The sequence below is a fragment of the Choloepus didactylus genome, chromosome 10 (genome assembly GCF_015220235.1).
Source record: "Choloepus didactylus isolate mChoDid1 chromosome 10, mChoDid1.pri, whole genome shotgun sequence".
Classification (NCBI taxonomy): domain Eukaryota; kingdom Metazoa; phylum Chordata; class Mammalia; order Pilosa; family Megalonychidae; genus Choloepus; species Choloepus didactylus.
The window spans coordinates 90,775,530-90,803,154 of record NC_051316.1 but is presented as its reverse complement, the minus strand read 5'-3'; the positions used below and the strand labels follow the sequence as shown (position 1 = coordinate 90,803,154).

General features: G+C 38.6%; 1 protein-coding gene and 1 non-coding gene across 2 annotated transcripts in view; one reads left to right on the top strand and one right to left on the bottom strand.

Moving 5' to 3' along the window:
* ABL1 (ABL proto-oncogene 1, non-receptor tyrosine kinase) overlaps nucleotides 1-27,625 on the top strand; it is a 247,412-nt gene that overhangs the window by 50,059 nt on the left and 169,728 nt on the right. The window lies entirely within an intron of this gene.
* On the bottom strand, nucleotides 22,435-22,541 carry LOC119505826. The gene has a single exon (XR_005210862.1). It is a non-coding gene; the product is annotated as a U6 spliceosomal RNA (small nuclear RNA).

The following is a 27,625-nucleotide window of genomic DNA, read 5'->3' as shown; positions in this document are numbered from 1 at the left end:
GGGTTTTTCATATATGCTCTTTATCATGTTGAGGAAGTTTCCTTCAATTCCTACCTTTTGAAGTGTTTTTATCAAAAAGGGATGTTGGATTTTGTCAAATGCTTTTTCAGCATCTATTGAGATGATCAATTGATTTTTCCCTTTCGAGTTTTTAATGTGTTGTAATACATTGATTGTTTTTCTTATGTTGAACCATCCTTGCATGCCTGGAATGAACCCCACTTGGTCATGGTGTATGATTTTTTTAATGTGTCTTTGGATTCGATTTGCAAGTATTTTGTTGAGGATTTTTGCATCTATATTCATTAGGGAGATTGGCCGGTAGTTTTCCTTTTTTGTAGCATCTTTGCCTGGTTTTGGTATTAGATTGATGTTAGCTTCATAAAATGAGTTAGGTAGTGTTCCATTTTTTTCAATGTTTTGAAAGAGTTTGAGTAAGATTGGTGTCAGTTCTTTCTGGAAAGTTTGGTAGAATTCCCCTGTGAAGCCATCTGGCCCTGGGCATTTATTTGTGGGAAGATTTTTGATGACTGATTGGATCTCTTTGCTTGTGATGGGTTGGTTGAGGTCTTCTATTTCTTCTCTGGTCAGTCTAGGTTGTTCATATGTTTCCAGGAAATTGTCCATTTCTTCTACATTATCCAGTTTGTTGCCATACAGTTGTTCATAATATCCTCTTATAATTTTTTTAATTTCTTCAGGATCTGCAGTTATGTCACCTTTTTCATTCATTGTTTTGTTTATATGGGTCTTCTCTCTTTTTGATTTTGTCAGTCTAGCTAGGGGCTTGTCAATCTTGTTGATCTTCTCAAAGAACCAACTTTTGGTGATATTTATCCTTTCTATTGTTTTTTTGTTCTCTATGTCATTTATTTCTGCTTTAATCCTTGTTATTTCTTTTCTTGTACTTGGTTTAGGATTGGTTTGCTGTTCATTTTCTAGCTTCTTCAGTTGATCCATTAGTTCTTTGATTTTGGCTCTTTCTTCCTTTTTAATATATGCGTTTAGTGCTATAAATTTCCCCCTTAGCACTGCTTTTGCTGCATCCCATAGGTTTTGGTATGTTGTGTTCTCATTTTCATTCGTCTCTATATATTTAGCAATTTCTCTTTCTATTTCTTCTTTAACCCACTGATTGTTTAGGAGTGTGTTGTTTAACCTCCAGGTATTTGTGAATTTTCTAAGTCTCTGATGGTTATTGACTTCTAATTGTATTCCATTGTGGTCAGAGAATGTGCTTTGAATAATTTCAATCTTTTTAAATTTATTGAGGCTTGTTTTATGTCCCAGCATATGATCTATTCTGGAGAAAGTTCCGTGAGCACTAGAAAAGTATGTGTATCCTGGTGATTTGGGATGTAATGTCCTGTAGATGTCTGTTAAATCTAATTCATTTATCAGATTGTTTAGGTTTTCAATTTCCTTATTGGTCTTCTGTCTGGTTGATCTATCTATAGGAGAGAGTGATGTGTTGAAGTCTCCCACAATTATTGTGGAAACATCAATTGCTTCCTTTAGTTTTGCCAATGTTTCTCTCATGTATTTTGTGGCACCTTGATTGGGTGCATAGACATTTACGATTGTTATTTCTTCTTGCTGAATTGCCCCTTTTATTAGTATGTAGTGGCCTTCTTTCTCTCCTTCATTTTTAAAGGACAGTTTTGCTGGATATAGAGTTCTAAGTTGGCAGTTTTTCTGTTTCAGTATCTTAAGTATATCGTACCATTGCCTTCTTGCCTCCATGGTTTCTAGTGAGAAATCCACATATAGTCTTTTTTTTAAAAATGCAATTTTATTGAGGTATATTCACAGAGCATACAGTCCTTCAAAGTGTACAATCAGTTGTTCATAGTTGTGCATTGATCGCCACAATCATTGCATATAAAAGAACATCCAAAACATTCCATTCTCCTCCTCCCCCCATTGTTCACTTTTTTCACACTTATTCATTGCTTTTTTTAACTTTATAAAAAAAATCTAAAAAACAAACAATAAAAAAACAACATTCAAACAAAAGCAGCACAAAGGAATAAGAAAAAACAAATAACCTAAAATAACTACATTGCTTCCAACATGTTCCTACCCTACCCAGTAAAGGAATTAAAAAAAAACAAATAACCTAAAACAACTATATTTCTGCAAACTTGTTCCTACCATACTCTCCAGAAATTTACAAACTGTAGTCATTCCTGAGCATTCCCAGAACATTAAGTTTACCCTCCATAACTTATCTGTTCTTATTAGATTATCGTTCCCCCTTCACTATTTGCTGCCTATCACTAGGGCCCCTACATTCTACAATATAAACCATTTATTCTACGTATTTCACAGTGTTCACATTAGTGGTAACATACAATATTTCTGTTTTTGTGCCTGGCTTATTTTGCTCAGCATTATGTTGCCAAGGTTCGCCCATGTTGTCATATATTTCATGACATCCTTCTTAGTGCTGCGTAGTATTCCATAGTGTGTATATATCACATTTATTTATCTACTCATCTGTTGAAGGACATTTGGGTTGTTTCCATCTCTTGGCAATTGTGAATATTGCTGCTGTGAGCATTGTTGTGCAGATATCTGTTCATGTCACTGCTTTCAGGTCTCCCAGGTATATATTGAGAAGTGCAACTGCTGGTTAAGAAACCGCCAGACTGTCTTCCAGAGTGGCTGTACCGTTATACAGCCCCACCAACAATGAATAAAAGTTCCAATTTCTACACACCCTCTCCAGCATTTGTAATTTCCTGTTTGTTTAATGGCAGCCAGTCTAATTGATGTGAGATGATATCTCATTGTGGTCTTAATTTGCATCTCCCTAATGGCTAGTGAAGCTAACATTATTTTCCATGTGTTTTTTGGCCATTTGTATTTCCTCTTCAGAGAACTGTCTTTTCACTATCTTTTGCCCATTTTATAATTGGGCTGTCTGTATTATTGTCGTTGAGTTGTAGGATTTCTTTATATATTCAAGATGTCAGTCTTTTGTTAGATACATGTTTTCCAAATATTTTTTCCCATTGAGTTGGCTGCCTCTTCCCCTTTTTGACAAATTCCTTTGAGGTTCAGAAGCTTTTAAGTTTGAGGAGTTCCCATTTATCTATTTTTTCTTTTGTTGCTTGTGTTTTGGGTATAAGGTCTAGGAAGTGACCTCCTAATACAAGGTCTTGAAGATGTTTCCCTACATTATCTTTTAGGAATTTTATGGTACTGTCTCTTATATTGAGGTCTTTAGTCCCTTTTGAGTTAATTTTTTTGTAGGGTGTGAGGTAGGAGTTGTCTTTCATTCTTTTGGACATGGATATCCAGCTCTCCCAGCCCCATTTGTTGAATAGATTGTTATGTCTCAGTTGAGTGATTTTGGGGGCCTTATCAAAAATCAGTTGACTGTAGATCTGGGGGTCTGTCTCCAAATTCTCAATTCGATTCCATTGATCAATATGTCTATCTTTGTGCCAGTACTATGCAGTTTTGACTACTGTGGCTTTATAATAAGCTTTAAAGTCAGGGAGTGTACAGGTGAGTGAATCTCACTGGCAACGTGGAATATGACTCCTGGGGAGGAATGTAGACCTGGCATCGTGGGATGGAGAACATCTTCTTAACCAAAAGGGGGATGTGAAAGGAAATGAAATAAGCTTCAGTGGCAGAGAGATTCCAAAAGGAGCCGAGAGGTCACTCTGGTGGGCACTCTTATGCACAATTTAGACAACCCTTTTTAGGTTCTAAAGAATTGGGGTAGCTGGTGTTGGATACCTGAAACTATCAAACTACAGCCCAGAACCCATGAATCTCGAAGACAATTGTATAAAAATGTAGCTTATGAGAGGTGACAATGGGATTGGGAAAGCTATAAGGACCACACTCCACTTTGTCTAGTTTATGGATGGATAAGTAGAAAAATAGGGGAAGGAAACAAACAGACAGACAAAGATACCCAGTGTTCTTTTTTACTTCAATTGCTTTTTTTCACTTTAATTATTATTCTTGTTATTTTTGTGTGTGTGCTAATGAAAGTGTCAGGGATTGATTTAGGTGATGAATGTACAACTATGTAATGGTACTGTGAACAATCGAATGTACGATTTGTTTTGTATGACTGTGTGGTATGTGAATATATCTCAATAAAATGAAGATTAAAAAAAATAAATTCAGGGAGTATAAGTCCTCCCACTTCATTTTTCTGTTTTAGAATGTTTTTAGCAATTTGAGGCATCTTCTCCTTCCAAATAAATTTGATAACTAGCTTTTCCAAGTCTGCAAAGTAGGTTGTTGAAATTTTGATAGCAATTGCATTGAATCTGTAGATGAGTTTGGGTGGAATTGAAATCTTAATGACATTTAGCCTTCCTATCCATGAACAAGGAATATTTTTCCATCTTTTTAGGTCCCTTTCTTTTTCTTTTAGTAAAGTTATGTAGTTTTCTACGTATAGGTCTTTTACATCCTTGGTTAAGTTTATTTAGGTACTTGATTTTCTTAGTTGCTATTGAGAATGGTATCTTTTTCTTGAGCGTCTCTTCAGTTAGGTCCCTTCTAGTGTATAGGAACTTATGTGCATTACTCTTGTATCCCACTACTTTGCTAAATTAGTTTATTAGCTCAAGTGGCTGTGTTGTCGATTTCTCAGGGTTTTTCAGATACAAGATCATATCATCTGTAAATAATGGCAGTTTTACTTCTTCCTTTCCAATTTGGATGCCTTTTATTTCTTTGTCTTGCCAGATTGCCCTGGCTAGCACTTCTTGCACAATGTTGAATAACAGTGGTGACAGCAGGCGTCCTTGTCTCATTCCTGATCTTAGAGGGAAGGCTTTCAGTCCCATTGAGTACTATGCTGGCTGTGGGTTTTTCATATATGCCCTTTATCATATTGAGGAAGTTTCCTTCAATTCCTACCTTTTGAAGTGTTTTTATCAAAAAAGGGTGCTGGATTTTGTCGAATGCTTTTTCAGTATCTATTGAGATGATCATTTGATTTTTCCCTTTTGATTTGTTAATATGTTGTATTACATTGATTGATTTTATGTTGAATCATCCTTGCATACCTGGAGTGAACCCCACTTGGTCATGGTGTATGATTTTTTTAATGTGTCTTTGGGTTCGATTTGCAAGTATTTTGTTAAGAAGTTTTGCATCTGTACTCATTAGGGAGATTGACCTGAAGTTTTCCTTTCTTGTAGCATCTTTACCTGGTTTTGGTATTAGAGTGAAGTTAGCTTCATAAAATGAGTTAAGTAGTGCTCCATTTTCTTCAAAGTTTTGAAAGAGTTTAAGTAAGATTGGTGTGTTCTTTTTGGGAAGTTTGGTAGAATTCCCCTATGAAGCCATCTGGCCCTGGGCATTTATTTGTGGGAAGCTTTTTGATGACTGATTGGATCTCTTTGCTTGTGATTGGTTGGTTGAGGTCTCCTATTTCTTCTCTGGTCAGTCTAGGTTGTTTATGTGTTTCCTGGAAATTGTCCATTTCCTCTACATCATCTAGTTTGTTGGCATTCATTTGTTCACAGGATTCTCTTATTATTTTTTAAATTTCTTTGGGATCTGCAGTAATGTCAACTCTCTCATTTATTGTTTTGTTTCTTTGGGTCTTCTCTCTTTTTGATTTTGTCAGTCTAGCTAGGGGCTTCTAAATATTGTTGATCTTGTCAAAGAACCAACTTTTGGTGTTATTTATTTTCTCTATTGTTTTTTTGTTCTCTATGTCATTTATTTCTGCTTTAATACTTATTTCTTTTCTTCTTGGTTTAGGATTAGTTTGCTGTTCATTTTCTAGCTTCTTCAGTTGTTCCATTAGTTCTTTGATTTTAGCTCTTTCTTCCTGTTTAATGTATGCATTTTGAGCTATAAATTTCCCCCTCAGTACCACCTTTGCTGCATCCCATAAGTTTTGATTTGTTGTGTTCTCTTTTTCATTCATCTCTATATATTTAGCAGTTTCTCTTGCTATTTCTTCTTTAACCCACTGATTGTTTAGGAGTGTGTTATTTAACCTCCAGATATTTGTGAATTTTCTAAGTCTCTGATGGTTATTGACTTCTTATTGTATTCCATTGTGATCACAGAATGGGCGTTGAATAATTTCAATCTTTTTAAATTTATTGAGGCTTGTTTTATGGCCCAGCATATGATCTATTCTGGAGAAAGTTCCGTGAGCACTAGAGAAGAATGTATATCCTGATGATTTGGGATGTAATGTTCTATATATGTCTGTTAATTCAAATTCATTTATCAGATTGTTTAGGTTTTCAGTTTCCTTATTGGTCCTCTCTCTGGTTGATCTCTCTATAGGAGACAGTTATGTATTGAAGTCTCCCACAATTATTGTGGAAACATCTATTGTTTCCTTCAGTTTTGCCAGTAGTTTGTCTCATGTATTTTGGGGCACCATGATTGGTTGCATAGACATTTATGATTGTTATTTCTCCTTGGTGAATTATCCCTTTTATTAATAAGTAGTGTCCTTCTTTGTTTCTTATGTCGTCTTTGCATTTAAAGTCTAGTTTGTCTGATATTAGTGTAGCTACTACAGCTTTCTTTTGGTTGCAGCTTACATAGAATATCTTTTTCCTTTTATGATGGTTAGGTTCTTGTGTCAACTTGGCCAGGTGATGGTGTCTAGATGTCTGGTCAAGCAAGCACTGGCCTAACCATTACTGCAAGGACATTTGTGTCTGGTTAGTAAACCAGAAGGCTGGTTTATTAAATCATCAGTCAGTTGACTGCAGCTGTTACTGATCATATCAATGAAGGGTGTGTCTTCTGCAATGAGAGAATTCAATCAGTTGGATTTAAGCCAATCAGTTGAAGACTTTTAAAGGAAGAGCGGGAGAGGACCTTCACTTCTTCTTTGGCTAGCCATCAAAGTGTTTCCTGAGGAGTTCATTGAACACCTTCGTTGGAGTTGCCAGTTTGCTGCCTGAGGAGTTCATCGAACACCTTCAGTGGAATTGCCAGTTTGCTGCCTGCCCTACGGAATTTGGACTTGTACATACCCAAAGTTGCGTGAGACACTTTTATAAAATCTTATATTTATAGATATCTCTTGTTGATTTTGTTTCCCTAGAGAACCCTAACTAATACACCATCCTTTCCTTTCAGTCCCTTTGTGTCACAGGGTCTAAGATGAGTCTCTTATAAACAGTGTATTGATGGGTCATAGTTTTTAATTCACTCTACCATTCTTTATCTTTTTTTTGTCATAAAATAATATTATTTATTTAGATTACTGAAAGTAGACCTAGGATTTAAATAGAATATTTAATTTTTCAAGCTTAAGATATTATTACAAATAGGGAAAACTGTGTGTTTATGGGGTTTGTGGGAACTCTGTACTTTCTGCATGATTTTTCCGTAGCTCTCTAACTGCTCTAATACAGTTTTTTTTTTTTTAATTTTATTTTGAAATAAATTCAAACTTACAGGAACAGTTGCAAAGACAATTCAAACACCATATACAGAACTCCAGCATACCCTGACCCCCTCCCCCGATACCCTGATCCACCAACTTTAACATCCTGTCACACCACCATTTCTTTCTTTCCCTCCCTCCCTCCCTGTCTATCATCCATCATCTATTGCTTTGTCTTCTGAACATATGAGAGAAAGCTGCACACATCCTTGAACAAACAATATGATTCACATATACATTTCCCATGAACAAGAACATTCTTGTATGCAATCCCATTAAGTGCAGCTAAGAAGTTCAAGAAATTCAACATTGATACAAAGCTTACATTCTATATTTCCTTTTTTTTTTCCTTATGTCCCGATGTGTGCCTTTGAGCCTCCTCTCCTCCATCCTCAGATCCCATCCAGGATCATCCTTGGCATTTAATTGTCATTATCTATTTAGACTGTCTTTTTTTTTTTTTTCCTCAATTGTGGAAACATATATACAGCCTAAATCTTACCATTTCACCCCCTCCCTAGCATTCCATTAGTAGGATTAATCACATTTAGAATGTTGCAATGCCATCACCTTCCCACCATCCATTACTAGAAATTTTCCTTCACCCCAAACAGAAACCCTACACTCATTTATTAACTCCCCATGCCCCTTCCCCCACTTCTTGTAACCCATACTCTACTTTTCATCTCTATGGTCATATTCTCTGATACTTTCTTTGTGTTGACTGTGGGGCTTAAATTTAACCTCTTAAATCTATAACAATCTTGTTTTTCTTTGATACCAACTTAACTTCAATAGGACACGTAAACTGTGTTCCTATACTCCTCCATTCCCGCAACTTTATGTAGTTCTTGTCAAAAATTACATATTTTACCTTGAGTCCAAAACCACTGATTTATCATTACAGTTTATGTATTTTAGATTCTGTAGGAAGAAAATAGTGGAGTTACAAATCAACAATACAGTAGTATTGGTATTTATATTTACCATGTGATCTTTCCTGGAAATCTTTATTTGTTCATGTGGTTTCAGTCAATTGTTTAGTGTCCCTTCCTTTCAGCCTGCACAATTCCCTTTAGCGTTTCTTATAAGACTGATCTACTGGTGATGAAGTCCCTCAGCTTTTGATTATCTGGGAATGTTTTCATCTCCCCCTCATTTTTACCCTCCAGGTGTTTGTGAATTTTCTAAGTCTCTGGTGGTTATTGACCTCTATTTGTATTCCATTGTGGTCAGAGAATGTGCTTTGAATAAATTCAATTTTTTAAAAATTTATTGAGGCTTGTTTTATGTCCCGGCATATAGTCTATTCTGGAGAAAGATCTGTGATCACTAGAGAAGAATGTGTGTCCTGGTGCTTTGGGATGTAATATTCTATATAAGTCTGTTAAATTTCTCTATATCTCTCTCTCCTTTCTTTGTTTCTCTGTCGGTAGGGCTCCCTTTAGTATCTGAAGTAGGGCAGGTCTTTTATTAGCAAAATCTCTCAGCATTTGTTTGTCTGTGAAAAATTTAAGCTCTCCCTGAAATTTGAAGGAGAGTTTTGCTGGATAAAGTATTCTTGGTTGGAAATTTTTCTTTCTCAGAATTTTAAATATGTCATGCCACTGCCTTCTGACCTCCATGGTGGTCGCTGAGTAGTCACTACTTAGTCTTATGTTGTTTCCTTTGTATGTGGTGAATTGCTTTTCTCTTGCTGCTTTCAGAACTTGCTCCTTCTCTTCAGTATTTGACAGTCTGATCAGAATATGTCTTGGGGTGGGTTTATTTGGATTTATTCTATTTGGAGTTTGCTGAGCATTTATGCTTTGTGTATTTATATTGTGTAGAAGGTTTGGGAAGTTTTCCCCAACAATTTCTTTGAATACTCTTTCTAGACCTTTACCCTTCTCTTCCCCTCTGGATCACCAATGAGTCCTAAATTTGGATGTTTTATTTTATGTATCATATCCCTGAGATCCATTTTGATTTTTTCAATTTTTTCCCCATTCTTTCTTTTGTTTTTTCACCATTCTGTGGTCCTTGAGGGCACTGAGTCGTTGTTCAGCTTCCACGAATCTTGTACTATGAGTATCCAGAATCTTTTTAATTTGGCCAGCAGTTTCTTTTATTTCCATAAGATCATCTATTTTTTTATTTACTCTTGCAATTTCTTTTTTATGCTCTTCTAGGGTCTTCTTCATGTCCTTTATATCCTGTGCCATGATCTTGTTGTTTGTCTTTAGTTCTTTGATTAATTGCGCCAAGTACTGTGTCTCTTCTGATCTTTTGATTTGGGTGTTTGGGTTTGGGTTCTCCATATCATCTGGTTTTATCATATGCTTTAAAATTTTCTGTTGTTTTTGGCCTCTTGGCATTTGCTTTACTTGATATGGTTCTTTTAGGATATGAAAAATACCAATCTCTAATTTGTCAGATCTACAGCTTGGTAGTGTACACTTTCTCTAACTAACCAGCAGATGGTGTCCGCCTCTCATCTATTCCCCTGAAGTCAGTTCTCCCCAACTTTGTCTTTGTGGTATGTGGGGATCTGATTCTTGTTGGGTTCAATTGGTGCACTAAGTTTGGTGTGTTGTTGGTGCTGTCTGCCCTGAATGTGGAGCGTGTGTTTGAGTGGTTAGGGAGGCAGGGCAGCTTTAATAATCAAACCTCCAAGGTGTTCCCGGAGATTTAAGGCTGTTGCGAGTCTAAGCCTTCATTTCAGTCTTGCCACAGATTGTCTCTGCCTCTGACCCGCAAGTCCTTGGTATTGGCATAGGGTCCCTGGGATTTCCGAGTGGGTCCCCCTTCTCAGCCATGCTCTTCCAGGACCTCTGCTGTGGGAAGGCTGTGCCACATCACAAGTGCACGCTGGGCCTCTGGGGAAGCCCTGGGCCACTGGGCCGTGCCGGGGCATTCCCAGCCTGCTGTAAAGATGGCTGATTGGGGTGTGTTAATTTCCCCCTTTTCACACAGCTCCACATTCCCAGCTCCGGGACAATTAGCTGTGGGTGCACTAAAGGCCACTGTCCATGGCCGATATTGTGGCGTGCTGCGGTGCTGCGGGGAACACTCCCTGTCACACTGGGACCCTTGGCGTGGCTCTGGGCTATGGCTCCAGCCCCGGGCAGGAGCATCCCCAGCCCACCGGTAGATGGCTGCAAGGGTCACGGTTTCTTTCTCCTTTTGGTTCCTCTGTGCTCCTCTGGCCCTGAGACAATCAGCAGCCATTGTGGGAAAGGCTATCCTCCACGCCAGACACCGAGGCATCGGCATAGCCTGCTCCTGCCGTGCTTCAGTGCAGAATTCTCTCCACAGTATCCGCGGCTGCTCCCAGGTTTTTTTTTTTTTAAAGAACTAGTCCATCTCCAAACACCAACCCATGTTTTCCCCACACTGCAGTGTGGCCGCCGGACTTTCAGCTGGCTCACTCACTCGTTTCAGAATGCAGACTCCCAGTTTCACCAAATGCACGGTCCCTGTGGATTCAGCAGACCTTGTCCGGCTGGTGCATTGCTGGAACTGGTGTTCTGGTTCACTTTCTGGCTATTATCTAGTATTTTTCACGGAGGTGTTTTTTTGCCCTGTCTCACCTAGCCGCCATCTTCAGAATCTCTCTAGTCTTTATCTTTTAATTGGAGAGTTTAATCCATTCACATTCAAAGTTATTACTGTGAAGGGAGTTCTTGAACCAGCCATCTTATCCTTTGGTTTTTAATTGTTAGATCTGTTTTTTCCCCCTCTCTCTTTTTTCCTATAAGTTACTCTTCCTAATACTCTTCAGTTCTGTGCTGTTCTCCAGACCTTTCTCTCCTTTCTTTTTTTCTCAGCTGGTAGAATTCCCTTTAGTATTTCTTGCAGGGCAGGTCTCTTGTTAACAAGTCCTCTCAGCATTTGTTTGTCTGTGAAAATTTTAAACTCTCCGTCAATTTTGAAGGAGAGCTTTCCTGGATAAAGAATTCTTGGCTGGCAATTTTTCTGTTTCAGAATCTTAAATACGTCATACCACTGCTTTCTTGCTTCCATGATGCCTGCTGGGTAGTCATTACTTAGTCTTTCGTTATTTCCCTTGTATGCGGTGAATTGCTTCTCTCTTGCTGCTTTCAGAACTTTCTCCTTCTGTTCAGCATTTGACAGTCTAATCAGTATATGTCTTGGAGTAGGTTTATTTGGATTTATTCTGTTTGGAGTTTATTGGGCATCTTTGATTTCCATAGTTTTATGTCATATAGAAAGTTTGGGAAGTTTTGCTCAGCTGTCTTGGAACACTCTTCCTAGCTCTTTACCCTTCTCTTCTCCTTTTGGGATACCAGTGATTCTTGTATTTGTTCACTTCATGTTGTCCATAATTTCTCTGAGCTCCATTTCAAATTTTTCGATTTTTTTCTATTTGTTCTTTAGTGTGCTCGCATTCAGTTACTCTGCTGTAAAGTTCACTCGCTTATCCTTTTTTCTGCATCTTCAAATCTGCTGTTGTATGTCTCTAGTATATTATATATATATATATGTATATTTTTTTTGTTGAGTTTGTTCACACACCATACAGCTCTCCAAAGATCCAAAGTGTACAATCAGTTGCCCACGCCACCAGCATACAGCTGTGCATACATCACCACAATTAATTTTTTTTTCAATTTTTAGAACATTTTTATTACTCCAGAAAAGAAATAAAGACAAAAAAAGGAAACTCAAATTCTCCCATACCCCGACCCCCCCCCCCCATGGTTGATTCATAGTTTTGGTATAGTACATTTGTTACTGTTGATGAAAGAATAGTAAAATACTACTAACTGTGGTATATAGTTTGCAATAGGTATTTATTTTTTCCTATATGCCCTTCTATTGTTAACTTCTAGTTATAGTGTCATACATTTGTTCTAGTTTGTGAGAGAGATTTCTAATATTTGTATAGTTAATCACGGACATTGTCCACCACAGGATTCACTGTTTTATACATTCCCATCTTTTAACCTCCAACTTTCCTTCTGGTGACATGCGTGGCTCTGAGCTTACCCTTTCCACCACCTTCACACACGTTTCAATACTGTTAGTTATTCTCACAACATGCTACCATCACCCCTGTCCATTTCCAAACATTTAAGTTCACCCTAGTTGAACATTTTGCTCATACTAAGCAACTGTTCCCCATTATTTAGCCTCATTCTATATCCTGGTAATTTAAATTTCATGTCTATGAGTTTATAATTAGTTCATATCAGTGAGACCCTGCAATATTTGCCTTTATGTGTCTGTCTTATTTCAGTCAATATAGTTCCCTCAAGTTTCCTTCATCAACCCCTTTCTTTTAAGACAGTTTTGTTCACATGCCATACATTCCGTCCTAAGTAAACAATCATTGGTACCCTGTATAGTCACATATTTATGTATTGAGCACTATCGCCACTATCTATATAGAGACATCTCCATTTCTTCCAGAAAGAAGGAGGAAGACTCAAAGAAGGCAGAGAGACAAAGGAAAAAGAAAAGAGAGCGAGAGAGTGAGAGAGAGATAGAGAGAGAGAGAGAGAAACAACAAGAAAAAAAACATGACAGCTAGAAAGCAACAAAAGGAAAGATAGCATTAACCTAAAGTAGAATAAAGAGTCAGACAACATCACCAATGCCAGGAGTCCCATATCCTTCCCCTATTTGCCCCCCCCATATGCATTTAGCTTTGGTATATTGCCTTTGTTATATTAAAGGGAACATAATACAATGTTTCCATTAGTTATAGTCTGTAGTTTGCGTTGATTGTATTTTCCCCCCAGTCCTACCCTATTTTTAACACCTTGCAAGGTTGACATTCATTTGTTCTACCTCATGTAAAAACATATTTGTACCATACTCACAGTCATCTTTGTTCAGTGTAGTTACATTGCTGTGCTACTATCTCCCAAAATTGTTTTCCAAACCTCTCACTCCTGTCTTTTCCTTTCTGTCTGCAGTGCTTCCTTTAGTGTTTCCTGTAGAGCAGGTATCTTATTCAAACTCTGTCATTGTCTGTTTGAGAATATTTTAAGCTCTCTCTCATATTTGAAGGACAGTTTTGCTGGATATAGGATTCTTGTTTGGGGTTTTTCTCTTTCAGTGTCTTAAATATATCATCTCACTTCCTTCTTGCCTCCATGATTTCTGTTGAGAAATCTGCATATAGTCTTATCAAGCTTCCTTTGTATGTGATGGATCGCTTTTCTCTTGCTGCTTTCAGGGTTCTCTCTTTATCTTTGACATTTGATAATCTGATTATTAAGTGTCTTGGCATAGGCTTATTCAGATCTATTCTGTTTGGGGTATGCTACACATCTTGGATCCGAAATTTTATATCTTTCATAAGAGATGGGAAATTTTCATTGATCATTTCCTCTATTATTGCTTCTGCCCCCTTTCCCTTCTCTTCCTTCTGGTACACCAATGAGACGTACATTCCTAATGTTCGTTTTGTCCTTAAGTTCCTGGAGACATTGCTTGTATTTTTCCATTCTTTTCTCTATCTGTTCTCTTGTATGTAGGCTTTCAGGTTTCTTGTTCTCCAGTTCCTGAGTGTTTTCTTTTGCCTCTTGAGATCTGCTGTTGCATGTTTCCATTGTGTCTTTCATCTCTTGTGTTGTGCGTTTCATTTCCATAGATTCTGCCAGTTGGTTTTTCGAACTTTCAATTTCCACCTATGTACACCCAGTGTTTTCATTATACGGTTCATCTCTTTTGCCATATCTTCCCTAAACTTTTTGAATTGACTTAGTATTAGTTGTTTAAATTCCTGTATCTCAGTTGAAGTGTAAGTTTGTTCCTTTGACTGGGCCATAACTTCGTTTTTTGTAGTGTAGGTTGTAGTTTTCTATTGTCTAGGCATCTGGTTTCCTTGGTTACCCCAGTCAGGTTTTCCCAGACCAAAACAGGCTCCAGTCCCAGAAGGAAGAACTATTCAGTATCTGGTTTCCCTGAGGGTGTGTCTTAGAAAATTGGTACATCTTCTGAGGCCTCAGGTCACTGTGCTTTTCTGCCCAGCAGGTGGCGCCTGTTAGCCTGTAACACCAGACTGGTGTAAGGAGGTGTGTCCCTTGGCTGTTTTCCCCCAGGCTCAGGGGCTGCTTGTTAATTAAAACCCCAGTTGGAGCTCAGCTGATCTATATTTGCTTGCTCAGAGAGAGCTGCTCTCTAGCTCCACAAGGCTTTGCAGTTTGGGCCATAGGGGTAGGGGGCTCCCGGCTTGGATCTGCAGTTTTTACTTACAGACTTTATCTGCAACCTCGGGCATTCCTCTCAATTCAGTTTGGTGTATGATGAGTGGACGGTCACGTTTGTCCCTCTGCAGTTATTCTGGATTATTTACTAGTTGTTCCTGGTTGTTTATTAATTGTTCCAGGGGGACTAACTAGCTTCCGCTCCTCTCTATGCTGCCATCTTAGATCTCTAGTATATTTTTAATTTGATCCACAGTATCTTTTATTTCCATAAGGTCTGTTCTGTTTTTATTTTACTCTTTCAAATTTTTCTTTATGCTCTTGTAGAGTCTTCTTGATTACCTTTATGTCTTTAGTTGTCTCACTGAAGTTGTTTTGGAGATTTGTTTTTTATATCTTTAATCAATTGCTCCAAATTTGTTTCTCTTCCGGCTTTTTAATTTGTTCATTTGGTTTGTCCATATCTTCTAGACTTTTCAAGTGTTTTGTGATTTTCTGTTGGCTTCACGGCATTTGCTTGTCTTCATAAGTTATTTGGGGAAATGCAGGATTATTTGAGTATTTAAATATAATTTGGTAAAAGCTACAGCTTTCTGGAGTGCAGTTTCCCAATCCTGCCAGCAGGTGGTAGTTCTCAAGTAGGTCTTCCCTGAAGTTCTGCTGTGCAGTGGGCAGAGTCCTAACCAGGTTGGGAACCAATCAGTGCACTGAATCTCTGTGTGTTCTAGAGACTGCCTGTCCTGGGGCTGTGACATGGGCCCTGAGCAGGTAGGCAGGGAGTCTGCTCAGGGGCACCCCCAGATGGAATGTGGGCCCTGCCTGCCTGCTCCCTGTCTGCCGTCCGCCTGCGAGTCACTGGTGTGTGTGAGGGGCTCCTCATCATCAGTATGGTGCTTCTCCCTTCCTGCTTCTCGCCAGTGCATCCCCTGGACTTCTGTTGAGGGAGAGCAGATGCTGCCCTCTGGGTTCCCTCATGGGAGCTCCCTGCTGTCTGGATGTGGATGATCATCTCCCCAGCAAACTGTCAAGGTAGTACATGGGAGTGCAGAGCTGCTGCTCACTCCGTTGCCCAGCGAGGGTCTCACTGCTGCAGGCCTCGGGGCAGGGGGGGTGTGGGTCCAGACAGGAACAAACTCTCCTTGTTGCTCAAGCCGTTGGCTCTCTTCCAGTTTTTCCATGTACTATGGGGGATCCTCTATGACTGATCACACCCTGAAACCACAGTCCCAGCTATCCTCTGGCCCCTCTGTAGTTACTTTCATAGAGAAGAAGCCTGGTCTGCCTAACTTACTCCACTGTCTTCCCAGAAGTCACTCTCCTTGATATACTGAGGATCATTTTTTGAAAGTCTTTGTCTGGTATGTCCACTATCTGGTATTTGTTGATGTTTTCTGGATTTTTATGCTCTGGCTTTGAATGGCCATCATTTCCTGTTTCTTTGTCTTGTAATCTTTTTTTGCATGCTGTACATTTTAATACTTTAAATTGTTACCTCTGGGATTTATTTCCTTATCTGTCTGTTTCTTGAGTTTGTATCCAGTTAGTGATATGACAGAGATATTCTTGAATGCCAGGAGCTAACAAAACCAAACAAACCAATGCAAGAAACACCTTTCTCAGTCTGCAGATTGACTTTGTATTAGCCAGTGTCCTTCTTCAGAGTTTAGCCCTCCTTTCAAGAAGGTCAGCACAAGACGAATGCAAAGTGCAAGGTCGTGTGTTTTCTGGGCCTGTGTCTTGTCTGGGTTTGTGCTTACTAGGGGCCTTACGAGTTCCCCTGTTTACATGAATTTGAATGACCCTTCTTTTCCCTATGAAACAGACCTTCTCCCTCTCCTTGGTGCTCAAATGCAGAACTTAAAGCAGATAAGCCTTTGCCCAGGCTGCCCAAGTCAGTTGTTTCTTCCACCGCTTAACTGTCCCAAGCTGCTTTTGCCTGTAGGGGAAATTCTGGGATGGGGTGAGCCAGAGAGGTGTTTCCTAGGCTGGTCTTTCCCAGCTGGAATGAGGCCAGGGACCCACAATGGGAATGCCAATCAGCTCCACACTGCCCTGGAAGGAGGTGATGGAGGGGCCAGCTCTTCAGTTTCTCTTAAGGCTTTTTGAAGATGTGTTTCTTTGATTCAGCAGTTGCTCAGTAAAAACAGCCGTTTAACATTTTTCCCTAGTTTTGAGGAAGGGTACTGTCTTTAAGACTCCTGCTGCTTCCTCCCCTCCCTGCCTGTGGGTTGGAACAATGGCAGTCCTCACCGCTGGACCCAGCGATCTGAAGAAGCTGATCAAAAGCAGTGATCAGCAATTGGACGTCATACCTCTGGATCTTGGAGGATTAGGTCTTTATATCAACCCTGGCACCAGCAAGCTGCACCAGGAGCTGTGGTTGAGGACCTCACTGCTGCCTGCTGTGAGGGTGGGGGATGGGCAATGGTAGCCACTGCACAGAAAGTAAAGTTCACCAGTATTTGCAACAGTTTTCCGGTCTCTTTCTCCTGCTCTTCCTGGGATGTTGTCCAGTGTTCTATGCTCCACAGTTTCAAAAGAGTTGATTCAGTTACTGCCATTTAGTAGTTGATATTGTGGAGTGAGTGATTTCTGGGGCTTCCTACTCCACCATCTCCCCACAATCCTCCCTTCCATATAAATTTGATGATTGGCTTTTCCGTTTCTGCAGAGAAGGCTGTTGGAGTTTTGATTGGGATTAAATTGAATCTTTAAATCACTCTGAGTAGAACTGATGTCTTAACAATATTAAGTCTTCCAATCCATGAACACAGAAATGTCCTCATTTATTTAGGTCTTTTTTGATTTGTATTACATCCTTTGATTTTCTTATGTGGAACTACCCTTGCATAACTAGAATAAATTCCACTTGATCATGGTATAAAATTCTTTTAATATGCTCTTGAGTTTGGTTTGCTAGTATTTTGTTGAGGATTTTTTTTTTTAATCTTCATTTTATTGAGATATATTCACATACCACGCAGTCATACAAAACAAATCGTACTTTCGATTGTTTACAGTACCATTACATAGTGGTACATTCATCACCCAAATCAATCCCTGGCACCTTCATTAGCACACACACAAAAATAACAAGAATAATAATTAGAGTGAAAAAGAGCAATTGAAGTAAAAAAGAACACTGGGTACCTTTGTCTGTTTGTTTCCTTCCCCTATTTTTCTACTCATCCATCCATAAACTAGACAAAGTGGAGTGTGGTCCTTATGGCTTTCCCAATCCCATTGTCACCCCTCATAAGCTACATTTTTATACAACTGTCTTCGAGATTCATGGGTTCTGGGTTGCAGTTTGATAGTTTCAGGTATCCACCACCAGCTACCCCAATTCTTTAGAACCTAAAAAGGGTTGTCTAAAGTGTGCATAAGAGTGCCCACCAGAGTGACCTCTCGGCTCGTTTTGGGATCTCTCTGCCACTGAAGCTTATTTCATTTCCTTTCACATCCCCCTTTTGGTCAAGAAGATGTTCTCCGTCCCATGATGCCAGGTCTACATTCCTCCCCGGGAGTCGTATTCCACGTTGCCAGGGAGATTCACTCCCCTGGGTGTCTGATCCCACGTAGGGGGGAGGGCAGTGATTTCACCTTTCAAGTTGGCTTAGCTAGAGAGAGAGGGCCACATCTGAGCAACAAAGAGGCATTCGGGAGGAGGCTCTTAGGCACAACCATAGGGAGGCCTAGCCTTTCCTTTGCAGCAACCGTCTTCCCAAGGGTAAAACCTGTGGTAGAGGGCTCAACCCATCAAACCACCAGTCCCCTATGTCTGTGGTCATGTTAGCAACCATGGAGGTGGGGTAGGCGAATACCCCTGCATTCTGTTGAGGATTTTTAAAATCTATATTCACAAGGGATATTGGTGTTTTATTTTATTGTTTTGTGTTATCTTCATCTGGCTTGGTACTGGAGTGATGTTGGCCTCATAGAATGAGTTAGGGATTGTTCCCTTCTCTTCAGTTTTTTTGGAAGAGTATGAGCAGGATTGGTATTAATTTTTAGAATGTTTGGTAAAATTCACCAGTGAAACCGTCTGGCTCTGGGCTTTTCTTTGTTGGAAGGGGGTTGATTACTGATTCAGTCTCTTTACTTTGTATTGTTTTTTGTTGTGTTGTTGAGATTTTCTATTTCTTCTTGAGTTATTGTTGATAGTCTGTGTATTTCTAGGAATTTGTCCATTTCATCTAGGATATCTAATTTATTAGTGTACACTTGCTCATAGTATCCTCTTATATAACCCTTTTTATTACTGGGGGGTCAGTAGTAATATCCCCCCTTTCTTTCCTCATTTTATTTATTTGTGTTCTCCATTTTTTTCTTTGTCAATCCAGTTCAAGGTTTGTCGATTTTAATGATCTTTTCAAAGAACCAAATTTGGCTTTTGATTCTCTTTATTGTTTTTTAATTCTCTGTTTCATATATCTCTGTTCTATTTGTTTGTTATTTCCTTTCTTCTGCTTGCTTTGGTTTGCTAGATTCTCCAGTTGTGAAGTTAGATCTTTGATTTGGGATCTTTTTTAATTGTAAGCATTTAGAACCATACATTTCCCTCTCAGCAGTGCCTCTGCTACATTCTAGAAGTTTTGGTTAGTTGTGTTTTCATTTTATTTGCCCCAGGATATATCCTAATTTCCCTTGGGATTTCTTCTTTGACCCGCTGGGTGTTTAAGAGTGTGTTAGTTTCCACATATTTGTAAAATTTCCAGTTCTCACTTTGTTGTTGATTTCTGGCTTCATTCCAATATGGTCAGCAAAGAAACACTGTATTGTTTCAATATTTTCAACTAATTGAGACTTGTTTTGTGACCTAATATTTGGTCTATCCTGGAGAATGATCCAAGTGCACTAGAGAAGAATGGGTATTCTGCTGCTGTTGTGTCTGTTAGGTCTATTTGGTTTAGAGTATCATTCAAGTCTTCTGTATCCTTACTGATCTTCTGTCTAGATGTTCTACCCATTACTGAATATGATATATTGACATCTCCTCGTATTAATATAAAACTCTTTCTCCCTTCATTTCTGTCAATATTTGCTTCATGTATTTTGCTGCTCTGCCATTAGTGCATATATATTTATAATTGTTATGTCTTCTTGTTGAATTGACCCCTTTGTCAGTACATAGTGCCTTCTTTGTCCCTTGTAAAAGTTATTGATGTAAAATCTATTTTATCTGATATAAGTATAGCTATTCTAGCTTTCTTTTGGTTACTGTTTGCCTGGTATATATATTTTTTCTATCCTTTCACTTTCAGCCTGTTGGTTTCTTTGAATTTAAGGTGAGTCAGTTGTATACAGCAGATGGTTGGGTCATGCTTTTTTAAATCCATTCTGCCAGTCGCTGCCTTTTGACTGAAGAGTTTAATCCATTTACATATAAAGTAACTACTGATATTTCAGGGCTTTCTTCTCCATTTTGCTATTTAATCTTTGTAAATTTTATACCTTTTTTGACCCTGAATCTTCTATTAATGCCTACTTTCATATTTATTCGATTTTTGGTAGTGTACCATTTTGAATCTCTTCTCATGTCTTTCTTTACATTTTTTCATATATTTTCTTTGTGGTTACCATGGGGCTAAATTTAAATTTAAACATCTTAAATCTATGGCACTCATGTTTGATTTGATGCAAACTTAATTTCAATGTCATACAAATACATTGTCGTTCTAACCCTCCATCCTCACATCTTTTTGTTGTATTTGTTACAAATTATATCTTTATACATTATATGTCCAAAAACTGTACATTTATCATTAATGTTTATGCATTTGCATTTTAGAACCTGTAAGAAGTAAAAACTGGTGTTACATACCAAAAAATAGTATAGACGAAAAAAATAGACGATAGTACTGGCATGTATATTTACCCATATGGTTACCTTTATTGGAGGTTTTTATTTCTTTATGATGCTTTGATCCCCTCTCTGGTGTCCTTTTCTTTCAGTCTGAAGAACTTCCTTTAGAATTTCTTGTAGGGTAGGTCTAGTTGTGATGAACTCCCTCAGCTTTTGGTTTTGAAAGAAAGTCTCACTGGATACAAAATTATTGGTTGGCAATTGTTTTTTTTTTCAGCACTTTAAATATTTTATCATACTATTTTTTTGCCTACATGATTTCTGATAAGAAATCAGCATTTAATCTTATTGGGACTCTTTTGTACATAACATGTTGCTTTTCTCTTGCAACTTTCAGGACTTTCTCCTTTTCCTTGGCATTCAATGTTTGACTACTATGTGTCTTGGCCCATCCCACTTTGACTTAATTGTTTCTTTCACTGCTTTAGCTGTCCACAAGCTGCTTCTGCCCTAAGGGCAAGTTCTGGGCAGGTGAGATGGAGAGGATTTTCCTAGTTCCATCTTTCATGCTGCTGTCCGATAGATTGGCATGGACGTACAGTCAACCCAGAATGTGCATAAGGTTTACTCTGCTCCCTCCACACCAGGGCCAGGGACCCCCAGGATGGTAGTGGGGAAGGGCCAGCAAGGGTTCCACAAGCTTTTCCAACTGTTTTTAAAGCTGCATTTAAAAAAAATTTGTCCCTTGCTCTGTTACCACAGCCTGTTAACTATTTTCAAGTTTTGAGGAAGGTAGCTCTGCAAGTTTTTGCTAATTGTTCAATGATTCCATCTGGGAACAGTACCCTAGAGCATCTTACACCTCCATATTGTCAACCAAAATTTGTGTTTTAATTTTTATTGTGTTAACATATATGTAACATAAAACTTCCCATTTTAACCACTTTCAAGTTTATAGTTCATTGGTATTAATTACATTCACAATATTGTGTCACCATCACCACCAATCATTACTGAAACCTTTTTGTCACCCCATACAGAAACTCTGTAACCACTAAGCATTAACTCCCCATTCTCCCCCCTACCTCTCCCCCTGGTGACCTGCACTCTACTTCTGTCTCTATGGATATGCATATTCTAGGTGTTTCATGTAAGTAAAATCATACAATATTTGTCCTTTTGTCTGTTTTATTTCACTCAACTTGACATCCTCAGGATTCATTCATGTTGTCACATGTATCAGAACTTGATTCCTTTTTACAGCTGAATAATATTCTGTTGTATTTATATACCATACTTTGTTTATCCATTCATCTGTTGATGGACACTTTTGTTGCTTCCCACCTTTTAGTTATTGTGAATAATGCTGCTGTGAGCACTGGTGTACAAATATCTTGTCATCCACTGAAGACATCTGGGTTGTTTCTAGTTATTGGTGATTATGAATATAGATGTTATAAACATTTGTGCACAGTTTTTTTTTTGTTTTTTTGTTTTCTTTTTTAAAAAATATTGTTATTTTTTTAATAAAAGACATTATAGGTTTACAGAAAAGTCATGTAAAAAATACAGCGTTCCCATCATCCTCCTATTGTGGACACTTTGCATTAGTGTGGTACCTATGTTACAACTGATGAAAGATTATTAAAATATTACTTTTAACTATAGTCTATAGTTTACATTAGGTGTATTTTTACCATATACCACCCTATAATTAACAACTTGTAATAGTGGAGTACATTTGTCATAATTCATGAAAGAATATTCTTATTCTTGTACTATTAACCACAGTCCATTGTCCACAACAAGAGTTCACTGTGTTATACCGCCCCATGTTTCATCTTTCTAACTTTTGTTCTAGTGACAGGGGTTCCCTTTCATTCTTTCACATGTGGATATCCAGATGACCTGGAACATTTGTTGAAGAGAATATTCAGTTTCACTGGAGTGGTCTTGGCAGCGTTGTCAAATACCAGTTGGCCACGTATGTGAAGGGCTATTTCTCTCAATTTGATTCCATTGGCCAATATGTCTATCTTTATGCCAGTACCATGCTGTTTAAAAATATGGAATGCTTCACGAATTTGCGTGTCATCCTTGTGCAGGGGCCATGCTAATCTTCTCTGTATCGTTCCAATTTTAGTATATGTGCTGCCGAAGCGAACACTTGTGTACAGTTTTTTAAAAATTTTATTGTGGCAACATATAATGTAAAATTTCCCATTTTAGCCATTTTTAAGTGTACAATTCAATGGCATTAGTTACATTCATAATGTTGGCTAACCATCCTCACCTCCATTACCAAAATATTTTCATCACCCTGAACAGAAATGCTGTACCCAGTAACCAATAAATTTCCATTATCCCCTCTCCCCAGCTCCTGGTAACCTTACTCTACTCTCTGTCTCTATGAATTTACTTATTATGGATATTTCATTTAAGTGGAATCATAACAAATTTGTCCTTTTGGGTTTAGCTTCTTTTACTCAGCATTATGTTTTCAAGGTTCATTTATGTTTTAGCGTGTTTCAGAATTTAATTCCTTTTTGTGGCTGAATAATATTCTACTTTATGTATATTCCATAGTTTGTTTATCCATTCATCTGTTGATAGAAACTTGGGTTGTTTCTACCTAATAACTACTGTGAATAACTCTGCTATGAATATGTGTACAGATACTGTGTGAGTCCCTGTTTTCAGTTCTTTTGGATATATGCCTTGGAGTAGAATTGCTGAAATTCTGATGTTTGACTTTAAATATTAAAGTTAAATGCCTAATTGGTTTCACAGTGGCTGTACCATTTTGGATTCCCATCAGCAGTATACTAGGGTTCCATTTTCTACACATCCTCATCAGCATTTGTTATTTCTGCTTTTTAAATAATGGCTATCCTTGTGTGTGTGACATGGTACCTCATTGTGGTTATGATTTGCATTTCCCTATAATGACTAGTGATGGTAAGAATCTTTTCATGTGCTTATTGGACAATCATATATCTTCTTTGAGAAATGTCTATTCAAGACCTTTGCCTATTTTTAAATTGGGTTGTTCTTTTTTTGTTGTTGAGTTGTAGGAGATAAATCCTCATCAAATATATGATTTGCAACTATTTTCTCCCATTCTTTAGGTTTATATGACATTTCCTCACTAATCTAAGAGCATACCACCTCCAAAGATTATAGGGATTTACATTTCTGATCTGCTAAGTTTCTGCCAATAGTTGACTTCATCAAACATTTACTGTTTATAAATATTTGCTTCTAGTTCTTTCTGCTCCTGCTACTTACAAGCCAGCCATGTGACCTTGGAGAACTCAGCTAGCTGATAGGGTAAAATTGAGCCCCAGTTTCCTCATCTGTCAACTGGGGATGGTAATGTAGTCTTTCCTTGCTCCCTCCCAGGGTAGTGGGAGACTGAGATGTACTTATGATGTCTTTGAAAGCACTTTGCAAACTATAAAATGCTTTTTAAATGTATGGGATTACTATTATTTCATGAAATTGCAGATCATCTTTATAATTTGAAAAATAAGATCTGTATTCTAATACTAATGCTTATAGAAGTTCTTGTCACCTACTTAAAGAAGATTGCCAAGTAAAATTAAATCTTAGAGATAGGCAGTTGAAGGCTTTTTCATTACTTTCTTTTCAATTTATTTCTTTCAAGTTTTGATAGTAAGATTGTAGGGGTAAATTAAAGAGGACAAAGCATCCTATTCATAACATGTTTCTTTTTATGTTAAGCTTTTTGGAAGGGTTGGGATGATGGCGGATACCCAGTGGTGGAGGAGTTTGATAGAATAGGGAAGAGGTTTTATACTTTTTTTGAAAATATGTTTATAAGTATGTTTAAGAATATATAAATGGTATTATTCTGTACACATCCTATTGAAACTTGCTATTTTCATTCAACATTGTTTTTAAGATTTAACTGTGTTGATGCATATAGATCTAGGTCATTATTTATTTTTCTTTTATTTTTTTGCTTCTTAAAAACATTAAAAATATTTATTTTCTTAATCAGTGGAAACAAAAATAAATAAAACTTTATAAAAATAAAGGAACTAGAAAGGAAAAATGAAAAATACATACATCAAGCAAAGACATCAAATAGTTCTGAAACCGAACAAAATTGAATTTACCTCATGTGCTGGCTTGGATGTATTACATCCCCAAAAAGGCCATTATCTTTGATGTAGTCTTGTGTGGGCAGGAAACATAATGTTGTTGATTGGGTTAGAGTCTTTTGATTGGATGTTTCTGTGGAGATGTGATCATTCAACTGTGGGCGAGATCTTTCATTGGATGATTTCCATTGAGGTGAGGCCCCGCCCATTCAGCGTGGGCCTTGATTAGTTTACTAGAGTACTATGTAAGCTCAGACAGAAGGAGCAAGCTTGCTACAGCCAGGAGGGACACTTTGGAGAATGCACAAAAGCTGAGAGAGTAGCTGCAGATGAGAGACAGTTTGAAGACGGCTGTTGAAAGCAGACTCTTGCTCCAGAAAAGCTAAGAGAGGAAAAATGCCCCAAGAGCAACTAAGAGTGACATTTTTGAGGAACTGTAGCCTAGAGAGGAACATCCTGGGAGAAAGCCATTTTGAAACCAGAACTCTGGAGCAGACGCCAGCCATGTGCCTTCCCAGCTAACAGAGGTTTTCCAGACACTATTGGCCATCCTCCAGTGAAGGCACCCGATTGTTGATGACTTACCTTTGACACCTTATGGCCTTAAGACTGTAACTTTGCAACCAAATAAACCCCCTTTATAAAAGCCAATCCATTTCTGGTATTTTACATCCTGGCAGCATTGGCAAACTAGAACAGATTTTGGTACCTAGAGTGGGGTGCTGGTGCTGCTCAGTTTGCAAATGCCAAACATGTGGGAGTGGCTTTTTAAATGGATAAGGGGAAGATTCTGGAAGAATTGTGAGGAGCTTGATAGAAAAGGCCTACACTGCTTTGAAGAGACTGTGGAAATATGGACTCTAAAGATACTTCTGATGGGGCCATGAGCAGAAATGTTGAATGTGTCATTGCCAACTGGAAGAAAGGTGATCCTTGTTTCAAAGTGGCAGAGAATTTGGCAAAATTGAGTCCTGGTGTTGGATGGAAGGAAGAATTTGAGAGCAACAAGCTGGGATACTTGGCTGATGAGATTTCAAAACTAGAAATTGTAGATATAGCTTGGCTTCTCCTTGCACCTTATAGTAAAATGCGAGAAGACAGAGATAAGCTGAGAACTGAACTCTTGGTTTCAAAGAAACCAGAAATTAATGGCCTGGAAAACTCTGAGCTTCCCAGGGTGGAACCACAGAAGTTAAAGCCCCACGTGAAGATTTAACCAAACATGGAACCCGACCACCATTCCAGTACAAGCCAAATTTGGAGATGGAGTTATCCAGAAAGGATTTGTGGAAAGTCCTTGTGTCTGACAGCTTTGACCCTTGTGTGCTTCATGTGAAGCCAACATGGTAACTTGGTGGCCCATGGTTAAGCATTCTGTTCTACTAAGGCCCAGTAGCAGGCCAAAAGCTGTTTCTCAAATGCAGAGTAGTTATCTGCAGAGGATGATAAGGCTTTACTCCAAAATTCTAAGGGTCTGCTTTGTGATTCTCTTATAGGAGCCTTCTAAAGGCTTCAAACAGCATCTCTGTTTGCCTCTGACACTTCCAGCACCATTAGATCAGCTAGATCATAGGGTCCAAGTGGCAGAGTGGCTTGTGCAGCAGCCTAGACCTGTCGCAGAAGCCGCCTCTTGTTCTGGTCCCCACTCAAAACTAGAAGTTTTTCTGGTCACTAGATATGTAGGCTAGAGTAGCACACCCAAATGAGGAATATGTTGTCTCCAAAATCCAAAGAGGTCAACTAGGCATGTGCCTCTTTTTGGTTGGGGGGAGTCAGATGCAACATTGTATCCTTCACCTTAGAAGGGATATCTTGGCATACCCCACACCACTGGGCACCTAGAAATTTCACTGAGGTGTAAGGTTCCTGTATTTTTGTTGGATTTTGTTCCCATCCTCTGGCACACAAATGCCTTACCAATAAATCTAGAGTAGTTGCTACTTCTTGTTCGCTAAGGCCAGTCAACATGATATCATCAATATAATGGACTAGGGTGATGTCTTGTGGGAGGGAGAAACAATCAAGGTGCCTGTGGACATTATTATGACATAGGGCTGGAGAGTTGATATACCCCTGAGGTAGGATGGTGAAGGTATACTGCTGGCTTTGCCAACTGAAAGCAAACTGTTTCTGGTGATCCTTACTAAAAGCTATTGAGAAAAAAGCATTTGTCAGCTAATAACTGCATGACAGGTAACAGGGGATGTGTTGATTTGCTCAAGCAGTGATATCACATCTGGAACAGCAGCTGCAATTGGAGTCAACACCTGGTTAAGTTTACAATAATCCACTGTCATCCTCCAAGACCCATCTGTTTTCTGCACAGGCCAAATAGCAGAGTTGAATGGGGATGTGGTAGGAATCACCACCCTGGCATCCTTCAAGTCCTTAAGAATGACATTAATCGGCAATCCCTCCAGGAATCTGGTATTGCTTCTGATTTACTATTTTGCTAGGTAGGGGCAATTCTAGTGGCTTCCATTTGGTCTTTCCTACCATAATAGCTCTCACTCCATGAGTCAGGGAGCCAATGTGGGGATTCTGCCAGTTGCTGAGTATGTCTATTCCAATTATGCATTCTGGAAGTGGGGACATAACCACAGAATGGGTCTAGGGACCCACTGGACCCACTATGAGATGGACCTGAGCTAAAACTCCATCAGTCACCTGACCTCCATAAGCCCCTACTTTGACTGGTGGACCAGAGTGACATTGTGGATTTCCTGAAATTAATGTCACTTCTGAGCCAGTATGTAATAATTTCCAAAATACTGGATCATTTCCTTTTCCCCAGTGCACAGTTACCTTGGTAAAAGGCTGTAGGTCCCTGTGGGGAAGGCTGGGAGGAAGATTACCAGTATACATTTTTGGCAGCATAACAGGGTTCTTCCCCAAGAATATCCGGCATTCCCCTCATTCAAGGGGCTCTGGGTCTGTAAACTGTCTCAAGTCTGGGAATTGATTCAGGGGCCGTGACTCTCTGTTTTATAATTCAAGTTAGACTTTTGTTAATTTGACCTAGAATTCTGCTTATACAGATCAAAAAGAATTTAGAAGACTGTTCGTCTATTTACTTCCAAGTATCCCATGATCTACTAGGCAATGCCATAAGTCTCTGTGAATC